The sequence below is a fragment of the Ciconia boyciana genome, chromosome 3, assembly GCF_034638445.1.
Source record: "Ciconia boyciana chromosome 3, ASM3463844v1, whole genome shotgun sequence".
In the NCBI taxonomy this organism is placed as follows: domain Eukaryota; kingdom Metazoa; phylum Chordata; class Aves; order Ciconiiformes; family Ciconiidae; genus Ciconia; species Ciconia boyciana.
In genome coordinates this window covers 83,014,908-83,038,689 of record NC_132936.1, presented here as the reverse complement: position 1 = coordinate 83,038,689, position 23,782 = coordinate 83,014,908, and the positions used below count along the sequence as shown (strand labels likewise).

Below are 23,782 nucleotides of genomic sequence, written 5' to 3'. Positions count from 1 at the left end.
CAGATCTGGTTCAAGCTCTGTAAACAAGCATATCCTATTAGAGGGAATGAATCATAAATAAATCTGCTCCACAGCATGCTGAAATTCCTACCCTCTTTCTGTTACTGAGTCTTCAAAAATATTTTGTTAACTATATATACACCTATAAAACCTTAGAGTTTTGCTCTTTGTGCTTTAACTAGCAGCTGAGTACTTTTACAGAAATGGATTATTGATCGAAGGTTTTAATGTTGCTGTTGATCAAGGCTAATTGTTTTTGGTGTTGGGGAAAAATAGCTGTAGACAAAATGGAAGAGATGATACCTAGATTATCACTTCAAATTTAGTTGAGGCTTAACTTGTATACCTGTTGGTGTTGTTGGCATTGAACTTGCCATCACTTCTACAAAGTGTCTAGAAGCAGTACATGAAAAGGGGAAAAGAAATTGGTCTTTTGATGTATACCCTGCATCTCTTGGCCTGTAAAACTATCTATCAGGAAAAAAGCTACATTGTTTTAATGGAATCTATTTTAAATTGATTTACATTCACCAGGGCTGGTCTCTTAAGGTAAAGGACATGAAATGAGGTAAAATGTTAAGTGTGAGAAACCTGAGATTTTATGTTTGAAAGTGTTTTCTCTAGACTAACTGGGCTACCTAGAACTGATCTACTTAAACTGATGTGGTTCTGCTTAGACCTGACCATCAGTAGATTACTCTCCAGCCTGAAAGATATCTATATAGAAGTAGGTATAAACTAGCCAGCTACCTTTGAGGTGGGTGGACAGTGCAGCAGCAGGTATTGGAGAATGGCTAACTATTTACTCGTCTCAGAAGTCCTGACTTACTGCATTCCTGGCTTTTGTTCTTAGTTTCTTTCTTTCCAGACTCTGCTTCCTCTTTTCTCTAGCAGATGATGGCACATAGTTGCATACGTGAGCTGTAGTGTCTTTCTCCTACTTCCTGTTATTTTCGAGGTTTTTCTTCTTCCAAAATCTCCTCCCAAAATATTAACTCTCTTTTTTTCCCTTTCTCTTATCAGTTACCACACTTGTACGTGCATGTGTTTCTGTTTCCTGCCTGTCCTGTCTTAGATAGCCAGTGGAGGTATAAACCTGCTCATCAAAGTCAGGGAATGAAATACTCCTGAATCTCACCCAGGTGAGGTTTTTCCTCCCATCCCCACACAGAGGCTGAGAAAGGGGCAAGGGAGGGGGCAGCTTTATGATTTTTTTTGCTAGGTTTCTCTTTCCCCTATCGTGGACTCTCCTAATCATCTAAAACTTCATATAAATCTGAAGTTTGCATCCTTTACTGGTATTGCAATAATATTGGGAGATCCCACTCGTGGACTGGGTTCCTAATAATCACTGTATAAATGGACATCTGATCGATCAGCTGTTCCTCCTTCTGCTCCCATCGCACCCAGCGCCACCCATCTCCTAACCCTGCCCCGTGCCTTTTATTGGTAGGAGGTTGAATAGACAGTTTGACAGTCTCTGTTACATCCCTTTAGTTTTTGCTTTATTCCTACTCCTTTGTAACCTGGCAGAAGAGCTACAGTTCAAATTGCTCCATTTTAATGCTCTCCTGTCTCTTACCAGTAGGCCAGTGGCACCCACTGCTTCTCAGCCACCAGTGGCTCAGAAATTTGCTTTATTGGCTGTACATTGTGCAGGCCTGCTTTTGTGCTTTTTCTTGAAATTGTTGAATTACATAATTGCTCATTTCTTACTCTCTCCCCACCTCCAATCTCAAAATAAACTGACCTGATTCCAAGTACTTTAACTGCTGCTTATAATTCCCTGGGTGCTCATCAGTTTTCAATGTGATGCTGCATGCTAGAGCGTCCTGGAGTTTTCTGAAGACCTTGAGTGCTCTGGATTCAGACTAGTCCGACTGTTCCCTATTAAATTAGCTTCTTTCAAAGTTAGTAATGCCCCTTCAGAAAATAATCCTCTAAGAGTGACTGGATTTCTCATACCCTCCTGTTAGCTTTTCTATAAACTGGAAAGAAGAGGCTCTCTGCTGTGGCCATTTATTTATGTTGCAGCTTTCCTACAAACATGTTGGATTAATGTTACCAAGGAAAAGAGAAATGTAACTAAGGAGCAGTAATCAGCTGATAGAGCTGAAGCTGTCAGCAGCCCTGTAGCACTGAGAGGGGGCAGAGGGAACGTGGGAGGAGGATAGGTTAAGTCTGAGTTTTGCAGATGCTGTTCAAAACAGAATACAGGAGGCTCGAGCAAGATTTCTGGATGTTCTTTCCGCTATATCTTACTCTGCAAAATATAACCGTGAGCATGTGCGACAATAAGAAGACAGATGAAAATAAGCAGTAGAGAATAGGGACTCAGCAGCCAAGCAGGTACTGGAAAGTGATGATGGTGGCAAAACGCCGGTAGAAGGAAAGCAAGCACAGAGACGGCTGCGGGGCCCTGCTGCAGCTCGGGTGAGTCCTGCTCTGATCGGAGGACCCAGGAGCTGCGGCTGGGGATCCGGGCTGAGGAATGTCTGTTAAGTGGGGGGCTTCCCCTCAATTTGCTTGTGGTATGCCTGGTTACAGAGATCCTTCGGTGTCATTCTGGGGATGTATTTCACTATCGCACCTTGAATTTATTTCTTGGTAGAAAACTTACTGATTTAATTGGTTCCTGATGGATGACCATATGGGTTTGAATTTGTCACTGAGTTGTGGGGAAGTGTGGCTAGGTCTCTCTGTCTCCCAATATTCACTTGAGTTGCTTGACCTTGATACAGAATACGACCGATGCTCATCCTTATCGATTCTTTTCCTGACAGCAGTGTTTCTGTTGGCAGTGGTGTTTTCTTCTAGATGAGCGTGCTGGTCAGTGAAGGATTGTATGGTGATTCATGGATACTCAGCAGCCTGCAGGTCTTACATCCCTGTAGGGATAGTGCCCTGACATGCGATGAGTACGGTTTCATTTGTTGTTCCTCATGTACAAGCATTTTGGGCCCAAACAGAACAGATGATCAAAGGCTGTCTGCCTCTAAAGCAAATGATCTTTTGATTGAGAAGCACAGTATCCAGAAAAGACACTTGTTTATGGCCAGTGAAAATGAAAACGTGAATGTTGCTGAGATTCTGGCAGGTTCTCCTACTAGAGGAAATTACAAAAATATACTAGTTTCTAAGGGGCAGCTGTGTGGTGATTGTAACTTTGAAGTGTGGTATGAATTTAGTGTGTCTGAGGGTAGGGAGCACCACTGGTGACTGCTAGGAATTTCTCCATACCCCTGTGTCTTAGGCTGTATTTCAATGAACACTTTCGGCTGGCGCTGCTGGAGAAGTAGTCACTCTTCTTTGCCAGCACAAGTATTTACATGGCCATCCTGTGAACTGATTTGGGGATCTGATCCATCTGAAAAATAAACTGGCAAAAGAAGTGCTCCTGGTTCAGTGTTCGGATGTTTGTGCTGGCACAGGGGACTGGCAGATGGTGAGACTTTCTTTCAGCAGCAATGCAAATTTATGCCAGCTTAAAGTGTTTGCCAAAGTACAGCCTTAGTTTAACACTTAGGGACTAATTATCCCAAAATTTGCCCGTGAAAATTCGAACACCGTTTAAGAAATCTTTGCTAGCTATGTATTTTTTTTCTTTATGAACCTTTCTTTTCTTTGTTCTTCCATGTTCAGTGTGAGACTCGGTTCTTGCCATCAGAAATGCATTCTTCTGTCCTCCAAGGGTCTTCCTTGTGACAGTTTTATACAGAAGCTTTGCTGGTCTACCCACCATGTGATCCCATGCAACATGCACAGGGGAAAAAAGTATTTTCTCCAAATGAAAACTGATTTCCCCCCCATCTCCCCATCTCTGCCAGCGCCCCCCCCCCCCCCCTTTCAAAACCAACCTACTAGCTAGATTTCTTATGCTTGTTGGCTGTCCTTATCCATTATTCTGGAGTTTTATTAGCACCAAAGACATTCTTGCTTTCTCTGTTTCAAGACAGAGCTGGACTGGCATCCTCTGCAATGAACACTGTGGTGCAGCTTGCTACTGTTTGCTGCTGGCTGCTGCTGGTGAGAAAGGTCCCTGCTCAGCCACATCCCCTTGTGCCAGGTCCAGCACTTGTTCTGCTTCAGGGGCTCTGTCTGAAATGGGTAATTTCAGTACTATTTTACTTTTCTTGTCCCGTTTCCTCTCTGTTCCCTGATGCATTAGGATAGCTCTGTGAAATTCTGGGTTGGTTTGTTGCTTGCTTTTTCCCAGTCATTTTTCATTGTGCAACTGCAGTTAGTTTTTGAGTTGTTGCTGCTCTGGAGATTAGGAACCCGTAGCCTTGTGGTTTGTGCACATCAGTGATTTCAGTACACTGTGGATAATTAATTTAATTTTTTCCTGTCCATGGTATCAATTATTTTCTGGCTATGTTGCTGCTTTGATGTGCTATGGTGTCTGTCCTGCGCAGAATGGGCTCGATTCAATACTGCCCAAAAATCAAGCGGGATGCTTCTCATGATAGCTCTACAGCTCGAGAGGAAGAGCTGTCTTCCCTTGCCGGTGGCCTCTTGGACTGAATTCCTTGAAAGTGATGTCCTGCCAAGTCATAGGACTGTCTGAACAGCAGTTCTCCTCAAATCTCTGGGTTAGTTGTATCAACAACCTTGACTTGAGAGATGTTTTCCCCTTTTTTCTAGATGATGCTTAATTTCTGAATAGGTTGCCAGCTATTTTGTGCAAATAAATCGGCAGCATATTATTCTCTTTTGTGATATTTACCTGCTTTCATGATGTTTGTAATTCAGTTGTGGTGTTTAGACCGTCCTGGTTAATATCTGACAGCTTTTGGCTTGAACAGGCTAAGCTGCTATTGGAATTTTGCAAAATGCTGTCTTTCTCGTTGCTACCATGTTGTCCTGTACTGAGTGCTAGTATGTATGTATGTACCTGTAGGTATGTATATAGTATACTTGTGGCTAGTAAGCTACATTTAACCTTGCAGCTTAAATGAAGGCTTTCTGCTGCAGCAGAACGGGAACTTGTTTTATAAAAGAAAAACAGATACTCCGTATAGAGCAAAAGTTTCTTCTTGCCCATCCAGAAACTAAATCTGTCTTCTTTAGGCTCCTTGGAGAGCTCTTGTACAAGGACAGCACTTTTTTGAGTTCAAAATTCAGTTTGGGACTGTTGTGAGTGGGTTGGTTAGTTAATTCTTCAGTGGGATGCTCATGGGGCTCCCTGTTTCTTGCGCTGCTGGATCTTGTTACTTTACAGTAAGGGAATGACTCTGGACAATCCAAGGACTGTGCAAGTGTTTTTTGGAAATAAACTTACTCGGAATATATCAATACAAGATCTTTAATAATTGGCATGTTTTTTACACTACACTAAGGAAATAATATTTCGAAAGCAGTATTTTCAGTGAACAGAACAGTAAAGTTATTTGACTTTGCAGCTACTACTGAATGGAGTAATCATTATTTATTACACCCTTTTTGTCTTCCACATTTGTGACTTGCTACTTAAACCCTTCAAAAGGAGGACTAATGCTGGTCTTTTCAGCCTTTTGAAAAAGTCATTTGGTGCTCATTAAATCCTTGTAAACTTCTAGTTTCCGAAGATTGTTGGTTAATGATAGCTGGTCAAGCATATTTTCAGTGCAGGCTTGTGCCAGAATTAGCTGGTAAGTGGCAGTCATAAGGTCCAGGTCAAAAGCGAATTCACTCACTGTTCCAGGGCAGTGTCTGTCAAAAATAGAGCAATGCTTTTATGCACGTAACAGCTGCTTACACTTGAAGACTTTCTTGTTCTTTGGTTTTTAACTTAAAACTACTGGAAAGTATTTTTGTTAGCATGTAATGTTATAAATATGAATCGGGTAGAAACGTGTGTGCCTGCACGTCTATATGGATGTTGTGCGTGAAGGCAGGGTGGTTATGTGTATATTGTGTGCATAGTGCTTTAACGAAGAGATGAAGGCCATACCTGTAGGGTAATTAACAGGACCTAACGAAAAAGACTATTTTATACCTGAGGATTATTTTACATATTAATTTAGGGTCAGACCAGCTCAGAGCACATAGTTTGACCATGAAGGCATTCTGGACTGTACAAATGACGTACAACTTTGAGGAGATGCTGCTATGTGGCCCCAGCGTGCTGCTGTGAGAGCAGAGCCTGAGACTGCCTTGCCTTGTTTCAGCAAAAACAAGCATTATGTTGAAAATGATACAAAGGTGAACGCAGTGAGGGAGTTCAGGAAGCTGTTCTCCCTTTTGGTCCTTACAGACTGGAGGAGTTGTGTTGATTGTCAGATGACAGTAAGAAGTTTTAAAATGCAGTAATCTGGCTGAAGACTTGAGGCGTTTATATGTATTTGCTTGGTTTGTTTTTTTTTTAATATAAAGATATTTTAAATCTGTTTACAGGAGGAGCTTGTATTGTCAATTCACATCACTTTGTTCTGTTGATAGCTTGAAATTCTTGGTGAAGTGGCAGAGGCTGTAGGTTTCTCTGCTGGGCATACTGTTGCAGTGGCTTGCTGACCTTCTGGTGTGCTAGGGTCTGTTATCTTCCTGCTTGTGTAGTTCAGAAGGCTGCAGCTATATAGTTAGAACAGTCCTGAAGTTACTAGTCAAATTAAACCAAAAAGTTACAATAACGGACTAACCTGACTATTGTCATAATGTGGAATTTAAATTGCTATAGATGAAAAACTTGGTCCATACTAATTTTGAGGCAGAAATCATCATATGTTTAAGTTCTCTGCACTGTGAAAAAGTCCAGGGATGCAACATGTGAAAGGTTTCCAAGCAGTTTATAGTTGGTTAATAACATATCTTTCTTGTTGCTGCTCTCAGTCCTGTTCAAGCATCTGTTCAAGCAGCTAACCCTCGCCGTGGACGCCAAGCTCCCTCAACAGCTTCTGCTGTATTCGAACAGCGTGTGGTCTGTGCTCAGCTGAAGGCATCGGGCCCTTCCAGTTCCAGCAGTTGCCGCGCTGTTGTTCAGGCAGCTGGCATGCAGCCTTGCTGCTGTGAGAAAGGAAACTGTGGCGAGTTGATAACGGCATCCTAAACTGACTCAGTTTCAGCTGGCATATTATTATACGATGCCCAGTGAAATAGATGTTGGCTAATTGTACCTCTGTTTGGCTTAACCTTATTTGTGTCTGCTTTAAGCCCCTGTATGACAGAGCATCAGCCGGTTAGTAGCACTCTTCGTAACAGTGGATTTGCTTTTTCAGGTCATACGGGGAGAGGCTGAGAGAGCTGGGGCTGTTCATGCTGGAGAGGAGAAGGTGCGAGGGGACAGTACCAGTGTGTACAGATACCTGATTGGGGGAGTGAAGAAGAGGGAGCCAGGCTCCTCTCAGCAGTGCCCAGTGACGAGGCAGTGGGCACACTGAAATGCAAGAAATTCCTTTTAAGCCTAAGAAATGCTTTTTCCACTGTGAGGGTGATCAAACGGAGAAGCAGGTTGCCAGAGAGGTTGTGGAGTCTCCATCCTTGGAGATATTTGAAACCTGACTGCTGGTCGCCCAACCTGCTGTGGGTGACCCAGCTCTGAGCAGGGGGCTGGACCAGGTGATCTCCAGAGGTGCCTGCCAACCTCAGCCCTCCTGTGGAAAAAAATACTGCAGTTTGGAGTGGAGGAGATACAAAACAAGCCAATTTTTGCAGTCTGTTAAAAGAGATTTTTTTCCATCAATGGCACAGTCAGTAGGAAGTCCTGCTTATTGCATCTCTGAGTGAAGTGACCAGAAGTCTGTCTTCCTACTAGTGGTCATTTGCTTCTTAAAGCAACATTGTGGTCGGATATGTAAGTAATGTAACAGTTTGAAATATTCCTGGCTTGAATCCCTTTTGGTCATGTACAACAGTCTGTGCTGCTGCCTCTTCACTGTTTTATCCCATGTTGCCTGTTTTACAGTTCAAATGTGCATATGCCCATTATATGTAGTCTGTCTGAGGATAGCTTGCTGATTTAAAGCATGTGTACACTTCACAAGACTGATTTAAGCATAAGTTTAAGAAATTAAAATCAATTCTTTATCTATAGGGGGGCTCACACTTTCTCGCCAAAATTATTTTAAAGTTATATACGATTTTGGGACCTCTTCTATAGTGAGAGGGCATAGTGCACCAGGGATAGCTATCCTTTCTTTGCTAGACAGACAGAAAAGTGAAATATGCTGTTTCAAAGCCTCAAACTACCAAAAAGTGCTTTACTTTAATATTTCCCATATTTTTTACTTTATTTGATGTAGCAAATTTGTAACAAACATCTGGACAAAATTATTTTCAGTACATTTTAGTTTTATTTTACTTAAGAAAAATGCCACCCACTTAACATTAAAAACAGTGTCAGAGAAGTGAGGAGGGAACCTTTGAACAGGTAAGAGTCAGGCCCATATATTTTGTCAGGCTGCTGTATAAATCAAAAACCTGCAGCTCTCAAGTTACAATCCTCACCCCTGTTTTAACTTCTAGCCATTTGTCTTCCACCTGTATTCCCCACACGTACTTGCTGCTCCTGACCACTTTCCTCCTGTCTGTCCTCCTCTGGAGACCTCAGTGTGCAGTGGTGGGTTCCTTTGCTGTTGAGGGAGAGGAGAAGGGAGAAGGAGCAGGTGCCGAGAGAGGCAGGCTGCCTCTGGCAGGGGTGCGGAGGACTGGGCTTGCTCTCTGCCAGGTATTCAGCAGTTGCAGGCACCCTGTCGATGGGCCATCCTCTGCAAGGACTGCGTTTGAAAGATAAGAGCCACATGCCTCTTGGGAGATGCCAGTTTGACCATCTGTGCCCTGTATCTAGTCACAAATTGAAGCGAGATGGAGTTGTGCTCATCTGAAGTGACCTTCTGTATGAACTAGATGCTAGACCATCCCTGAATTGTAGGTTAATGTTTTTTGAAGAGTATCCAGTCTTACTGTAAAAAAATGTTAAAATGCAGTGAAACGAAGTATAAACCAGCCATTGTTAGTGTTCAAATGCTGATGACCCACTCTGCAAAAACAGTGTAAGTTTTGAGCGCTCTGGCTAATCAGTTTCAGATTCTAAAAAGTTGCCTTCTCATGTTTGCTAGATGGGAGTTCTTCCTCATCGGATGTCTCTGTTTCACGCAAGTATTTGTCATCTATGTTCATACCATTATGTATTTGTTGTAAATAACCAATAATTGGTGTGTATATGAAGCTTCGAAATGTATATAAACTGACACTCTTATATACCATCCACCTTCTGGCAATTCAGGAACTCTCTGAGCCAGAGGTTTCATCTGGACCACTGCTCGTAATACGCACAGATGGATGGACATATTCGCCATTAATTTATGTAATCGTGTTTTAAAAGCCATTTGTACTTTTGGCCTCTGCAACATCCTGTGACAACGAGTCCCGCAGTTTGATTAGGTGGAAAAGGAACTTCCTTTTGTTTAAAACGTACTGCCTGGTGATTTCAATGTCTCCTAGACTCTGTATTGTGAAGATTCATTTCCCAGTAGTTTTACTTTTTATGGTTTTAGAAGTCTGTAATTTTCTTCCATATGTTTTTCAGCTGACACTCTTGCCCTCCTAAACCAAAGAATTGTAGTCTTTTTAGTATTTCTTCAGATGGATGCTGTTCCATGTTTCTGGTCATTCCTGCTGCCCTTCTGTGCAGCTTTTGCTTTTCTGGTTCTGCTAATCCCTCTTGAAGGCGACCAGAATTACAGTATTAATGTACAAGTACATAATGAATTTGTATGCTGGCATAGTGAAGTATTCTGTGTCACCTTTCCCTGTCTAGTGATTTACGACACTTTAGTTGCCTCTGCTGCTGTGCTGAGATGATGTTCTTAGGAGAACTGCCTGTATTTAGTACAGTTTTTTCTAAAGTGGTGCTATCCAGTTTAGAAGACATCACTGTGTATAAAGAGGCTTTTTTTTTTTTCTTCCCCAGAAAGTATTCCTTTGCACTTACTCTTTACTGAATTTCAGGTGCCATTTTGTTGTCCAGGCACGTGGTATCCTTTTACCCTTCTGTGCATCTTTCTGCAGTCAGGGCTAGGATGGATTATGCAACATATATCCATGTTGCACGTATACGTTGCCACTCTGCTGCTCACCCCCTTTTCCCAGGTCACATATGAAAAGTACAGGTCCTGTGGGGATCCTGCTGGTAACTCATTTTTCACTGAAAGGAGGCTAGTTTGCTGTAGTGAAATTCCTATTGTAATTTACTATTTTATTGCTATTTGCTTTGCCTGTTCCAGTACTTTGCAATGCCTCGGGAGTAAGATCCATGCTTAAAATGCTTTATACTTAAAAATGTCTAATTTTTGCTTTAAAACTAATGCCTCAAGTAAATTTTTATTAAATCTCAATTGTAGCTTGGAGAAAATGACATGTAGGACTCCCAAAGGCCTCCTAACACCTGGCACAGACTCAAGAACAACACAGGAGTTCCTAGACTGGAGTCCTGACTTTGTCATTTTCCTCAGCGAAAATAGAAAATGGGAGTGGTCTCTCTCATGAGCCAAAGGCAACGCCAGAATTCTATTGTAGGCTATATAGGTATTAATAAAACAAACATACATTATTATTACCTATTTAGTTCTATCACTTTATAAAGAGCCTTGCAAACATGGAAAATAATATTCCTCTACACGACAAGAAATGTAGATGAAGATACTATCAACTACCTTTATTTTCAGTTTGTCTTCTTGTATAGCAACATGGATGTTGCAGAGGTGTTGCTTCTAATTTTTACTTTTTACTGTGTTTTTTAGTCTTTCTTAACACACATCCTTCTACTTCGAAGGTACATCCATTGAAAGACAGAGCTAGTAAGAAATGACCCTTCCTCACCATTGAGGCTTCAGCTTCTACAGTTCAACTGGTAAAAGCTCCATAGTAAAACCCCAGAGAAAAATTGCCTTAGAATGAGGGAAAATTCCAAAACACTTTTTTCTTTTTCTTCCCCTCCTGCCCCCAGTTTGGGTACAGCTTTCCAGAGAGAGTGCAAGAATACTTCAGGGGCTCGGTGGAGAACAGAATTTGCCAGTGATAGGAAGAGGAAACCTTTGAGGTTTCTCCCTTTGAAAAAACCCTTACATTTTTTTTTCATCAGCTGTCCTTCATTTGCAAGGAAGAGTTATCTTGGCTTTGGAACCCTTAATTGAGGTTGCCTTTACAGAGGAAGAAAATTCTTGTTTTCTGGAGTAACTTCAGTAGTCTTGCTGACAGCTGCATAGCATTGCTTGTATTGATCCTGGGAATAAAATATATTACAGCCTTTTTACTGGCACTTGAGGGTTTGTGTGTGTGCCAAGCTGGGGGACCAGTCGATACGCTTGAGGGCAGAGCTGCCATTCAGAGAGAGACGGACAGGCTGGAGGCATGGGCCAGCAGCAGCCTTATGAAGATCAGCAAAGGCAAAGCCCTGCACCTGGAAGAGCCCCATGCAGTGGTACGGGCTGGGGACCAACACGTGCGGGGTGCAGGGATCGTCACCTCCCTCAGTCTGCAGGCTCTGCTCCTGGTGGTGCAGCCCGGGGTGCTGTTGTCCTTCCCAGCTGTCACGGTGCACTGCTGGCTCCTCTGGAGCGTCCTAGGCTGTGTTGGTTTTGGATTACATCCTAAGGTCTGTTGCTTTCCTATTTGTGAATTTAGTTTTAAACAGTTTTTAAGTAACCAGATAATATTGTTGTGTGTTACTGCATATAGACTTGAAACCCGTTTTGTTCGTATGAATAAGCAATACAAAAACAGTGCTTTCCCTGAAGAATTTATAGTTAAATATAAGCTAAATCTTCATATATCATAATTCTGTGTGTACCCACACCCCAGCAAAAACTAGGTAATTATTTAAAACATTAAATAAGTCAATTCCATTTGGAACTAATGGAAGAATTTTGTTAGGAACACTGCAGTTATCTATTGTTACAGCACCTGCAATTTGAATTGACTTTTTTTGTTTCTAGTTAGCTTTTTGGAAGGCCACTCTGTGTGAACATTTTATCTGGGAGACAGATTATGTGAGCAGCCTTCTGCACACAGTGGGTGGATATGAGCGCGATAGTACTGTGCTGTGCGTGGAGCGGTGGCTTTTTTTCTTATTTTCAGTTGCAATTCTGTGTGCTGAGAGTAACCTCTGATGTCTGAGATGTTTTGTAGTGTGGTTGATTAAGGGACCAGAGGACACAGAAAAGCAATTATAACTGAAGCCTGATGGGGTATCTCAGTCATTAGTGCTTGCAGCTTGATGCCATGGGGTTAGTAGCAGGGCAGTTGCAATTAAAACTCATGCTGTGGAACTTGCTCCCTTCGTTATCACAGCGCATGTTTGGCAAGCGCCTCTGCCGTTCATGGGTTCTTACCTGCTCTTCCTCTTCCTCCTTCTTCTTCCCTTCAGCCTTTCTCTGCCTTCAGAACTGGTTTTCCTCTTCTTTGGTTGCACATCTCCAATCAGGTGAAGACTTAGAGAGAATACAAAGTGAGTTCTGGGATCTGTAGTATCTTTAGTGTAAAGATACAGGGCCATCTAATACATGTAATAGAAGTTAGTAAATCAGTTGGCTGCCCACGGGTAATTTCCTGAAACACTGCCTCCTATTCAGAAACTACTGTCCACTGTTAGTGTACAATAATAGATATATGTTTTAGAAGATCTGTTGTTTATTTTCAGTAATGATGTAGAAATTTCATTTTAAAACATGGTCTATAGCTGAAAAATATACTTCTGCCAACCCTGAAATCTGAAGTGATGGCCTGCTGACTTGAAGGGGAAGTTGATGTCTTGTATAGAAATCTGGAAGCTAGTATTTTGCAGAATTGATTGTTGTTTCACTTGTTCCTTAGCTGTCATGGTACTCAGCATTACTTTCCCCTTTCCAGTAATGCAGACTTTTGTCAGTGCTGCTATTCCTTCTGGTGTCTGCTTCTCTTTCTTCATCTTCCTTTTGTTTCACTGTACATCATCTGTCCATCAGTAGTTGCCACTGCTGTCGCGTAAGATGATGAGTGCATATCCTTGAGTTGTTTCAGGGTGTTTGCAGACTAGGCAAACAGTTTTTCATCAATTATGTTCTTGCCTTTTTTTTTTTTTTTGTCACACCTTAAAGCTGGGAACAGGCTTTGAAAAATAAAACTTAAGGTCTGCAGATCTTGCATGTGGGTTGCATAAATATGTCCTATGGAACGGTCCTCATGGTCTGACGTGACACCTCTGATCTAGGCTACTATTGCTAATCCCTGCAATGTCTCCCCAGTAAGTACAATAGATTGTAAAGCCCTAACTGTCGTTTGGTTTACCAGAAGAGTTCCTGCTGATGGGATTTTTAGGGACAGACAGAAAAACCTTTCTGCAGAAACATGAGAGAATGAGGTGTGCATGTCCTGTCTTGAAATCCGTCATTTCTGGGTGGGATGTGGAACAGTATGCTTTCCTTTTTTACTAAATGCGATGCTTTTAAGAAGGTTTAATGGCTGCATGCTAACTCAGCCGGTGTTAGGATTTCTAACTTTGTGTGTGAGCATTTGGGGAGAGAGGTCCTCGTTCTGTGCTCTTCCGAATGCCCTGAAAGAGGAAAAAGATCTCAGTGACAAGTTGTTTCAGAGAGGCTTTCTTCTTGTTCCCCTCAATGTCAGGTTTTGTACACTTACAACATTTCTTCTTAGGTCATCGCTTTGTGTGGAGTTTGGGTTCTGCCACCTTCTGATTTTTAGAGTGGAGTTTGAGGTTAGCATCCTACTTCTAACCACGATACGTGTCGAGTTACAGACAGTCATAGCAATGGTGACTGACAGGAGCCTTGACAGATAGCATCAACAGGTATTTTAGTAGTTGTTCACAGAAAAGGGCTGATCTGTGGAGAAGCCTACTTGCCTTTTAGGAAGGGTGAATAATTTGATGAATGTATAAAATATTATTTTTGTTATTGAAATAGTGGCAAGGAGGAAAGTAACTTTTTTGCCTGGATTGGTTGTTTTCATAGTAGTTTCCTACTGCCAAGTATAAATGGACTTGGAACAAACCAGATGGGTTCCTTTTAATCAATTGATAGTTGGTAATGCAGCACGTTTTATTTTCCCCAAGGCATGAGGGTGACATGTTTTTCCATCACACCGGTCTCTTGGGGCATAAGTGGTTGCAACTGATGGGGAGAGTGGGAAAAGTCTGTTGGAGCAGCACCAGGGAGCTCTGCTCTCCGCAGGAGGTCCTAACCTAAAGATGATCTTGTTAATGCCATGAGCGTAAATTTGCTGTAGAGTCAGCTGAATTGGCGTTTAAGACAACAGTGGGTCTTTTGTATCAGCTAGGCGAGTTTCCTCATGTGTTTCTCGCTGCCTGGAGTCTGTGTTGGGTACATTCAGATCTTTCTCGTGCTCACGTGGCCACGTACTCCTAGAGCAAATACATTGCATTCCTGAGCCGCCCTCCTCAAGCAGTTGCACCCCGCCAGCGCAGTCTCCCCGTCGTGGCAGAATGCCTCCTTAACCTGAAATAACATGGCTGGCTCTACTGGGACGTACATGGAAGGGGTGGGTTTTGGAGTCACTTTTCTGACTCGCATGCCAAGGTCAGCAGTCCTGCTCCTGGTGTTTATGGTCAGCCCTTAACTCTGTGTGGCCACAGCTGTTCCTCAAAGTTTTCCCCAAGCACTGATGGGAGCCTGACACAGCTGTAACACCGGTTGATTTGTATATGCCTGCTTACGTTTGAACTGGATACACTGGATGATCTGGTTAAAACCAAAAAAACCCCAAGTGTTGTTTATACCAGCTGGGAGAGAGGCCCTATTACAGTGTGATGGTGGGATTGTAAAGAAGGGCTTGGATGGAGACAGTTTATGTGTGAAAGCCCATAAAAAGCAGTATGGGCAGAGTCAGCATTTCTTGGATTTAAATTGTAGGTGACTTGAAAGCGTATTACAGGCTGTTCATTGCTATTTAGCTTTAAACCGTAGTCAGACTTTTGTGCCGTGTTAATATAAATTAAAGCAGCGCTTTGTCTATTAGCATTTCAGTGCATAGTTATTTGGTTTTTAATTTATAAATAATTTCAAAGAATTGTCTGGACTCTAATAGTAGGAGTGAATGCTATAGTGTATGGTGTCAAGTTTGGAATGCTGTGGGCTTGCTGAATCATGTATGTCCCCTTGCAAGTATCATTAAAAACTATTTTAAAAATCAGTTTCCTCAACATACCGTTTATGGCAGTAAATCCTTCTGTGGTTAAAATCTAGAGGTGGTAGTTGAGACCTTGACTTGGACACGTCAGTAAATGTTCATGTAGATGCAGTAAACTTAAGATACTTACAGGACACAAGTACCTTCAAGTATCTGGCTAGCCATAGTACTAAACATGCAATCCTATTACCATGCAGTTGCACATCATTCAAATTTATATAAAGATATCTATAACTAAAATCAGTCCTTGTTTTGTACATATATATCTCTGCTAGTATTTAGCAAAGCTATAACGTAGAGTTTCTTATCTTCTATAGGGAAGACATTCCAGGCTTCTCAGTATGTATAGTTTTGAGGGGAGAACGTTAGCGATGATAAGTGATATTCTTTGCATGGCAAATCTCTCAGCCATTCACTTTCACAGATATTACGGTGAGGTTTTGTATAAACACAAAAAGCAGCCACCCCTTGCCCACCCGTAGGGTTTCTTCCTCCCTAGCCTGTCCTGGTATTAAGAAGTATAAAAAGTCTCCAGCTTTGAAGTTTGGGCTAGTGTGCATGCTTTGTTTTTAAGGTAATAGAAGTTCAGTTTATCGAGTAGATCTTGCACAACTAAACAAATTCACTGATCATATGTAATAATCTTAAAATAGGTAACCACACTTTTCATGTGTCATCCATCAGTGTGCCTGCTGATGTCATGTGGTTGGCTCTGGAAATCTGGTGTGCACAAACTACTGTCAGAATATATTTTAAGTAGCTGAATGAGACTTAACTTCTTACTATTTTAGTGCACTGTTGTAATTTGTTTTAGTGTTGTGTTATTTTTAGTTCTTAAAGATGTTGCTTCTCTGCGCTCTGAATAGTTAGTGATGAAACTAGTAAGTTGACTAGTCTCATGCGAGAGCAGAACGTTCTGCCCCATCTTGGGGGAAAAAAGTTTCAAAGTACTTATTTTCTAAATGGTATTATTCATTTCAAATAATTTATGACATTAAATTAAAAACAGACTCTTAAAATTTGTGTTGATTGACTTACGTCTCTGTCAAATTTCTGTACAGCGCCAAAACACTGAGTCACCAGTCTGCTTCTCTTGGAGGGAATGGGGAGTTATCCATGGAGGCCAGCCAATTCTACAAACACATTTTACATTATTAAACAGTTGTTTGAATCTGAAATGTATTGGTCAACTTACTGGATCATAATGCAGATAGATTTAGGCTGACACAAATCATAGTATGCTTTAAACCCTTTTCAGCTGCAAAGTCAAGTGTGTTTGTTCCTAGGCTTTTAAGAGAGAACTTTCTGCCCCTGGTGACAGTGCTTTTCATCTACCTTCTTTGTGAAGCCTTGATTAGGTGTATCTGGTGGATTTTTTTGTTTGTTCTAGGTTGTTGACCTTTTTTTTTAAGTTTGTAGTAGACTTTGATATCAAAACTATCAGAATGTGTCGTGTTGAACCTTAAGGAAGCTATTAGTGCCTTGAATCACTAACATAGCTTGGATGTGCTCATATTAAATATTTTTTGAATGCATGTGGTTTAGCCTTGAAGACATTGTTTATATTCAGAGATGCATTAGATAAACTTTACTTTTTTTTTAATAACCTGTTTAAACCAGTGCACAACTCTGTATACTTTTTAAGATTTGAACCCAGTTTTATTTTCCTAATTTATTTTCCTAATAAGCAGTTAGATTAAGTTAATGGAAGCTAGGCCTTCATAAGATTGAAGGACTTCAAGGGCATTTGCCCCAGTTTCACTGATTCAGTTTTAAAACAGCACCTTTTGGTTAAACTAGCACAATTTTGAGAATAGGCATGTCCTACCTAACTTGGCTAGCCTGGAAAATGCCAGTGTGTTAACTATTAAGGAAGATACAATCTTTATTTTTTCCCTTGAAGCTTGTAAGCTGACTCAGCGATCTCTTCTCTTTGCCTTTGGAGATTTGAGACTCGAACTTTACAAGAACAGGTACAGGAGAGCAGAGAGAACCTTGTTAATGTTTAAATGTTCTTATCTCAGTTTAGTAGCGGTGGGGGCTGCAGGACTTCAGCTGGGAGTTAGGAAGTGTATTTTAGGTCTTCCTGTTATGTCTGTCTGTAACACTGGTTTCAGTCGCTCATCGGTTCACCTTTTGAGATGCATTTCTCCTACTGCCCTGCTTTCCTCAGGTCTCAGTCAAAGCCTCTGTGCCAGGGACGTGCCTTCTGTCCCCATGGGGAGAATCTCCACCATTTCCCCCAGGTTAATGGCTCTTGCTTGATAGTTTCATGGGAGCTTATCTATCCTATGTAAGTTTTTTATTTATTAGATATATTAATCAAAGTGTGAGCACATTCCACATTCACAGTCATTTCCTGAGTATCAGACTTAAGCATCTGCAGTTCTGGGTCTTTTCCTGTGCCATTTGGAAGAACTGATGAATTATCCAAACTTGTATGCCCATTTCTTCAGCAATTCAAGAGCTCATGAACATTTCTTAGAGGCTATGCAGATGCACGAATGAAAGGAATGATATTTGGAAATCAGCTTCGTGTGATCATGCTGTTGAACACAATTAGAATTGAACAGTAAAGGGGGAGTACCAAACTTTATATAGCTACAGCGAAAAATACTGAGCTTGTTTGCTGAGTGGCACGCTGGTTACGTTCAAGGTGTTTGGATCCAAACTCGCTGTGGACCTTCTGGCCCTAGAGTGCTGGGCCGAATGCGGCCACTGAACCAGCATGAAAGTTTCTGCCTTCTGATTTGTGTCAGTTTATTAGGATGTGTGAAGTGAATGTTGTAAGCAGGTAAATGTCACGTAAAACCGAAGACAAGAGTAAAGCAGTGACTTAATTTGAAGAGAAGTTGAAGAGCCTGCTGCTGAACTGCTAGGTTGGCAAAGCTTTCTCTGAACTTCAGTCTGAGAAATCAACATCTGATTGGCAAGTTAGAAGGAAGCAACATAGTAAAAGTATTAATCAGTTGTGCCAAATTTTTGACGGTGTGTTATGTTGCTTGATTTTGTATGCTTATGAAATGAGATTCTATCAAAGCAAGTAGAAATCTTGTATCGGCCATTGCATTGAAAGGCCTGGAAAGGAGTGAGGTAGGTCAGCTTTCTGAACTCCATAGAAGCTCATGGAAGATGTAATCCACGTACATAGCCGCGTGCTGATTCTATTTATAGTGTAAGCAGCTATGTCAACTCTCAGTTTTTCCTCTCTCCCTTCCTATCTGAGTTCATTTTTCATCTCTGTTCTCATTTCAGTTTGCCTTCCCTTTACCAGCTCAAGAGCTGGCAGCTTTGCCAAGCCTGCTTTCCTGTTAGAACTTTTGCTGCTACCTTCAGCAGCCAAAGGAGAGGGATGACCTGTTGTCCTTGCCTTCAGTTGTTTTTTCCTAAAAGAGCAGCTTACTCTGTGCTTGCCAGAAGATGACCCAAATAGCTGGTATTTGAAGTAGTTGGGGTTTTTTGGGTTGTTTGTTTCTTTTTTTTTTTTAATCTGCAGTTAGGTGTTTTACCATATCTGCAGAAAAAATGCAACAGAAAATAATAACTCATACTCCTTTGCTAATAGACTAATTGAATAGCTGCAGTGATAACAGTATTAGGAGAGAGGGCTTAAAGATAAATGATTCAAAGCTGCTGCGATGTGTCATTCGCCTCTTTATGTTAGCTTCTAACTCAAATTTACAGATTCGTATTCTCTCTTGGGGACGTGTGAACTACTGCGTTGTTTAATTTTAAGCCCGTAAGTAGTAGTTTCCTTTCCCCTTGCAGGTTCTCCAGTTGATGATGACTGCAAGGCATGGATTTTTAATGAGGGATTTTTTGCAGGGGCTGATACGTTTCTCCAGCTTGTCTAGTTTCACAGTACTGACTTGTGTGAAAAACTTGGTTCTCTAGCCTTGCTTACTAGGTCATGGAAGATATCAGTATAAAGTTTTACTCAGATGAACGTTAGTGTGGAAATACTTGGATTAGCTGTGTCCCAAAGAGTTTATTTTACGCCTTTCAGCTTCCTTTGTTTTGGGTAAGGCTGACAGGAGTTTCTCCCCATTGATATTTTCTTTCTGTTGCAAGTTTCTGTCTCTGCTTCTGAAGAATTTGCGGGAGAAAAGTTCTGAATCCAAGCTGAGTTGTAGCATGTTAGCATGTTTAAGTCTGTAATCTTGATGCTGCTCACACAAGGTAGTACCAGTACAGTCTTTTTTCCTTCAATTTGATTGTTATTTTGTACACCTTGTGAAAAATCTTAGACTGACCTGTGCTTAAACTGAAATGTATTTCCTCAGGACTGTTGTTTGTCAGGGATGAACAAATTCTTGAACTAGAAATACATCACAGATGGACCAAACAAGGACAGGTCAGATTTTTTTTTTTCCCCTTTTCTTTGGTTCTTCATTCCAGTGGTGTGTGGGTTTTTTTCTTTCTCTGAATAATCTGTCAGATGACCCATGCCAAGGATTTCCAGTGAAGTCTTTGTGAGAGCATCTGATAAATTTTGGTAGGAAGTCATTGGTCTTGCATTTAGACATCTTGTTTTGCTCCCTGAGATTTGCGGTTCCTTCAGCAAACAGCAAAAGTGACATCTCCTTGACTGATGCAGTTTTCTTTAATCTGAGCTAAACAATAAAGTTATTTTACATTAATAAATTAATATGACAGAACACACGTCCTCTCTCCATTTTCTGTTTGTGGTTTGGGGGTTTTTTCCCCCTTAAGGAATTCTACGTTGTCATGTAAATGGTATTTTCCCCTCTTTCCTAAGACTTTGCTATTGTTGCTTCCTTTTAAAAAAAAAAAAATTTTTTTTTTTTTTTTTTTAAGGAACAATACCTAAACTTGCAGGCATCCAGCTGTGAGAGGATAGAGGAAAAAACTTCAGTCTGTTTACCTGCAAGTCTTCCTTCTTCTATATGGGCGAGGCTGTCATGCTTCTCTGTGAAAGGAGGTCGGGGCTACTCCCAAATGAAATCACGTTTTCAGCTGCAGTGATGTGCTGTGCCTCCCAGGGCTGAGTGTCTTAGCTGGTGCCTCTTTACATAGTGAACAAAACCGTATGGACTATGGATTTTTCCCTCTGATGTTCCCTTCGTGCATTTAATTGTTAATGAGGGTAATGGCTGACTCTCTAAGGATGCCGATGCTTAGCAAACAATCTGTGCTTTCAGTTCGTTCTTCTGTTGACAACTTAATGTTGCTCGTTTGGGCTGATGGCCTGAAGTTAATTTTCCAGAGTTAAACGTCTGCAAGTAGAACATCTGTCTGTGAATGAGCGATCAGCAGCTTCTCAAGTGTGCGAGTCTTTGCGTTTGATGGACACAAGTTGGGCGGGTTGCGGAGTGGGAGGGCGCTTTCGTGCTTTCTCCATTACTCACGGATTCCAGAGGGTATCTTAGGACAACCCTCGTGTGCTAGGCATGAGTGCTCCGGCTGAAAGAGAATGCTCTTGGGTTAAAGGAGGTTAATATTAAAAGCGTTTGCAAAGGAATCCAGTGGGTGAACAAATCCAGTGTGTGACTTAAATATATTCTTTGCAGAAATTGAGATTACAGAATGCTTAGAAATTATAATGCCCAAGAAGCACAAAAGGGGAGACCTCTTCATCTATTAAGAAAATGCAAGTAATGCCTTGAGTTGAATGCATCGATTACTCTTATGGGAGACCTGATGAGACAGGTAGCTCTTTCTTTTGGAGAGCTAACAACTTTATTGTTTACAGTCTAAAATGTTAAGGAGTCTTGGACATTCTGGTCTCGAATGCCTGGCTCTCTTGACTGCCGCTAACTGTTTTCAAAAAAAAAAAAAAAGGGAAAAAAAAAAAAAGCTGCAAAAATTTTCTCTCTGCTTGGCATACATATATTTGCTTGCTTATTTATACTGTACAATGTTAAAACAACAACAACAGAAGTCTGTGACTTCATTATTTACCTGGGTGGCTTTTTTGTCCTTTCCATGTGGGTGGTCTTGCAGCACGTGACAGTTTGGCACGAACTCACTTCATATTGTTTCACAAAGCAATATATTTCCCATGTCCTGTAAATTGTTAAGTTTTGTGACTTTCCTTATCATAGGTCAATTGGGGAGAGGGAATTGTCACACTGACTGGCAAAACCAACGTATATTATGCTACACCGGCGGATTCGCAAATTTGTTTGCTTTCCAATTTGCCGCTAAAGGCTGAGTCATTCTTACTGTTATAACAAATACATTAGATAAGTTATCGCAGCTAAACTGTTTCTCGTCTCTTGCAGTTGATGATAGCAGAAGTTTCAGACTCTAAAGTCAAAAACAAGGGCTTTTTTTAAACATTGACAGTATTTTAGACTCAAATGATTGTATGAAGTGCTTCTGACATTGGCTATGGCTGCTCTTTATGTGAAGTAGATGACAATTGGTGTTACCCCAGACTTCCCAAAAAGTGCTGCTGTTTCTTTTTTTCTTCAGCAACATTGATGTTAAAGATTCCTTTCTTGATTTCCCTTCAGCAAAGAGAGCAAGTACCCGTTTCAGTACGTTATAAAGGAAACTATAGCAATAAGATGCAAATTTATGCTTCTCTAACTGCAAAATTATCTTTTTGAGGAACAGATGGCAACCAAGCATGCCCTTGGAAAAAAACCCTGTATTGGCCAGAGAGACCTGGGAACTGTCCTAAACTTTTAACACCAGTTTTTTTAGCTCAATGACAGATATTTAGGTCATTTACGTGCCTGAAGACCTTTTCATGTCTGAGTCTTAACTCCTCCTCGTGATTTCAGTGAGAACTGACATTGCTCTAGCTACTCAGTCTCAAAGTTTTCTTCATTCTGAGTGAGTTTTAGTACCTGTTTCATGCAGATGTTGAACAACAATTAATGTCAGGGTTTAATTTACACTATACTTATCAGCAAAACCCCTTAAATTAAAACTTTCCTGTTATTAGGAATGCTGTTACAGGATTGGCCCTGGATCTGCTTTCAGCACAGCTCATGCTCCATGAGAGCTTGATGGGGTTTATGTGGTACTTTTTTCAAGAGGGTTGGCTTTCAGTGGAAACCAAATATCTTCCTCTTCCAGCCCAGCTTCGCTTTTGTTTTGTTCCTTTTTTCTCCATAAGAAAGGAAATTACAGAACCCTTATTACATTATTTGGTGTCTTTAACTTAACTGTTTTGATTTTTGTGGGTTTATCTTCCTGCAGTAAAACTGATAAGTAATGACTTTGCCAAATATTAGGTCACATTGCTTGATACATGTAATATGTTTACATAATGTGAGACCTGTAATGATGACTACGCTATAGTTACAGTAAAGGGATTGAGAAGCTGAAGTGCCTAATCTCAAAATTACAAGTATATTTGAATTTTGCAGTTTTGAGTACTTTTCATGCAGTGTAGTCACTCCCATTTTCATGTGAATGAAGTTTGGCTTAATTTTTAGGTTTGGTTGGTTTGTTTGTTTGTTTGTTTTTTATTACCACAGTGCCTTTTTTTTTTTTTAATAACCAAATGGCAAATACTACGTTCTGATTTCTGCCTAGAAGGAGCTACCAAAAAATTGCTTCTTCCCTTACTAGAGTACGTATGGAAATAAAGATTTTAAAATGTTTGCTGCTATAATGAAATCCATTCTGCTTACATGTGATATACCAATATTTTACTTATCGAACTGTAAGTACTTTAAACTATTTCTCAGCCTGCTCAAAGCACAGTTTCTTGCAAGTAATGCAAACTGTGGAAAGCTTTATTTGTTAACATTTAAAAAAGGGGGGGGAGGAAGTTAAAATTATTAGTGTAAAGCAAAAAGATGCACTGAAACAGTTGATTTGAAATACTTTTAATCTGATAGGTTTCATTTCACAGTTAACACTTTATTGGGAAAAATATTTTTGATATTTCACGTAAGAGAGGTGAAAGAGTTTGCAATCTGGATGTCTGACTTTAAATTCTAACTTAACCAGGCTAAATATAGACAGGAATGATTGCGTTTAAAAGTTTTTAGCTTTTTTTAGACAGCAGACATTCATTGAGGTTAGTTGTGTATTGGGTTGTTGGTAGAAACTTACTTTTTTGCTTTTCTTTTAAATTAACGTTATGACTTTTTGCAGATAGGATATTGTCACTGCAGGCATCTGAGTACGGTGGTGGCAGTGGATGACTTGGCCTGGAAAACTTTGTTCTGATCTCTTTCAAAAATAGGAAATTATTACTATTTCCAACAAATGCATAAAGATACGGGGATGTGCCATGCAACAAACCGGCCATGTGAATTGATAGCTAATCAGGCCATCTGTTAGCAAGATGGCCAGTTTGTTTCACACGCACATCCGCATGTCTGAAGACTCAGAAACCAAACCACCTTCTAGGGGTCTTTCAAGTCAGCTGAGCTAAAGTGCAGCATAGGAAGTTAAATACTGTACTGGGAATCGTTTGATGTCAGAAGGTTATTGCAGATTACTGTTCGGTGTCTGTTTTCAATTTCTCACTTCTTGACTAAAAAGGATGTTTTTGTTGTACATGTAGGCTTGTTTCAACAAAAGTTCAAAGACCTCCTATGAACAGGACAAAACACAAGCCCAAGAATGGGCTTGGAGTGATTGAGTAAGATGGGCTAATGGTCTTGTCTAAAAAGTCTCCTGAAAATAAAGTTTGACGCTACTTTTTGAGGAGGGATTCTTTGCATTGGAAACACAG

At 40.8% G+C, this 23,782-nt stretch overlaps 1 protein-coding gene across 3 annotated transcripts in view; it reads left to right on the top strand.

Moving 5' to 3' along the window:
* EGLN1 (egl-9 family hypoxia inducible factor 1) overlaps nt 1–23,782 on the top strand; it is a 37,927-nt gene that overhangs the window by 4,890 nt on the left and 9,255 nt on the right. The gene's annotated exons all lie outside the window — the stretch shown is intronic.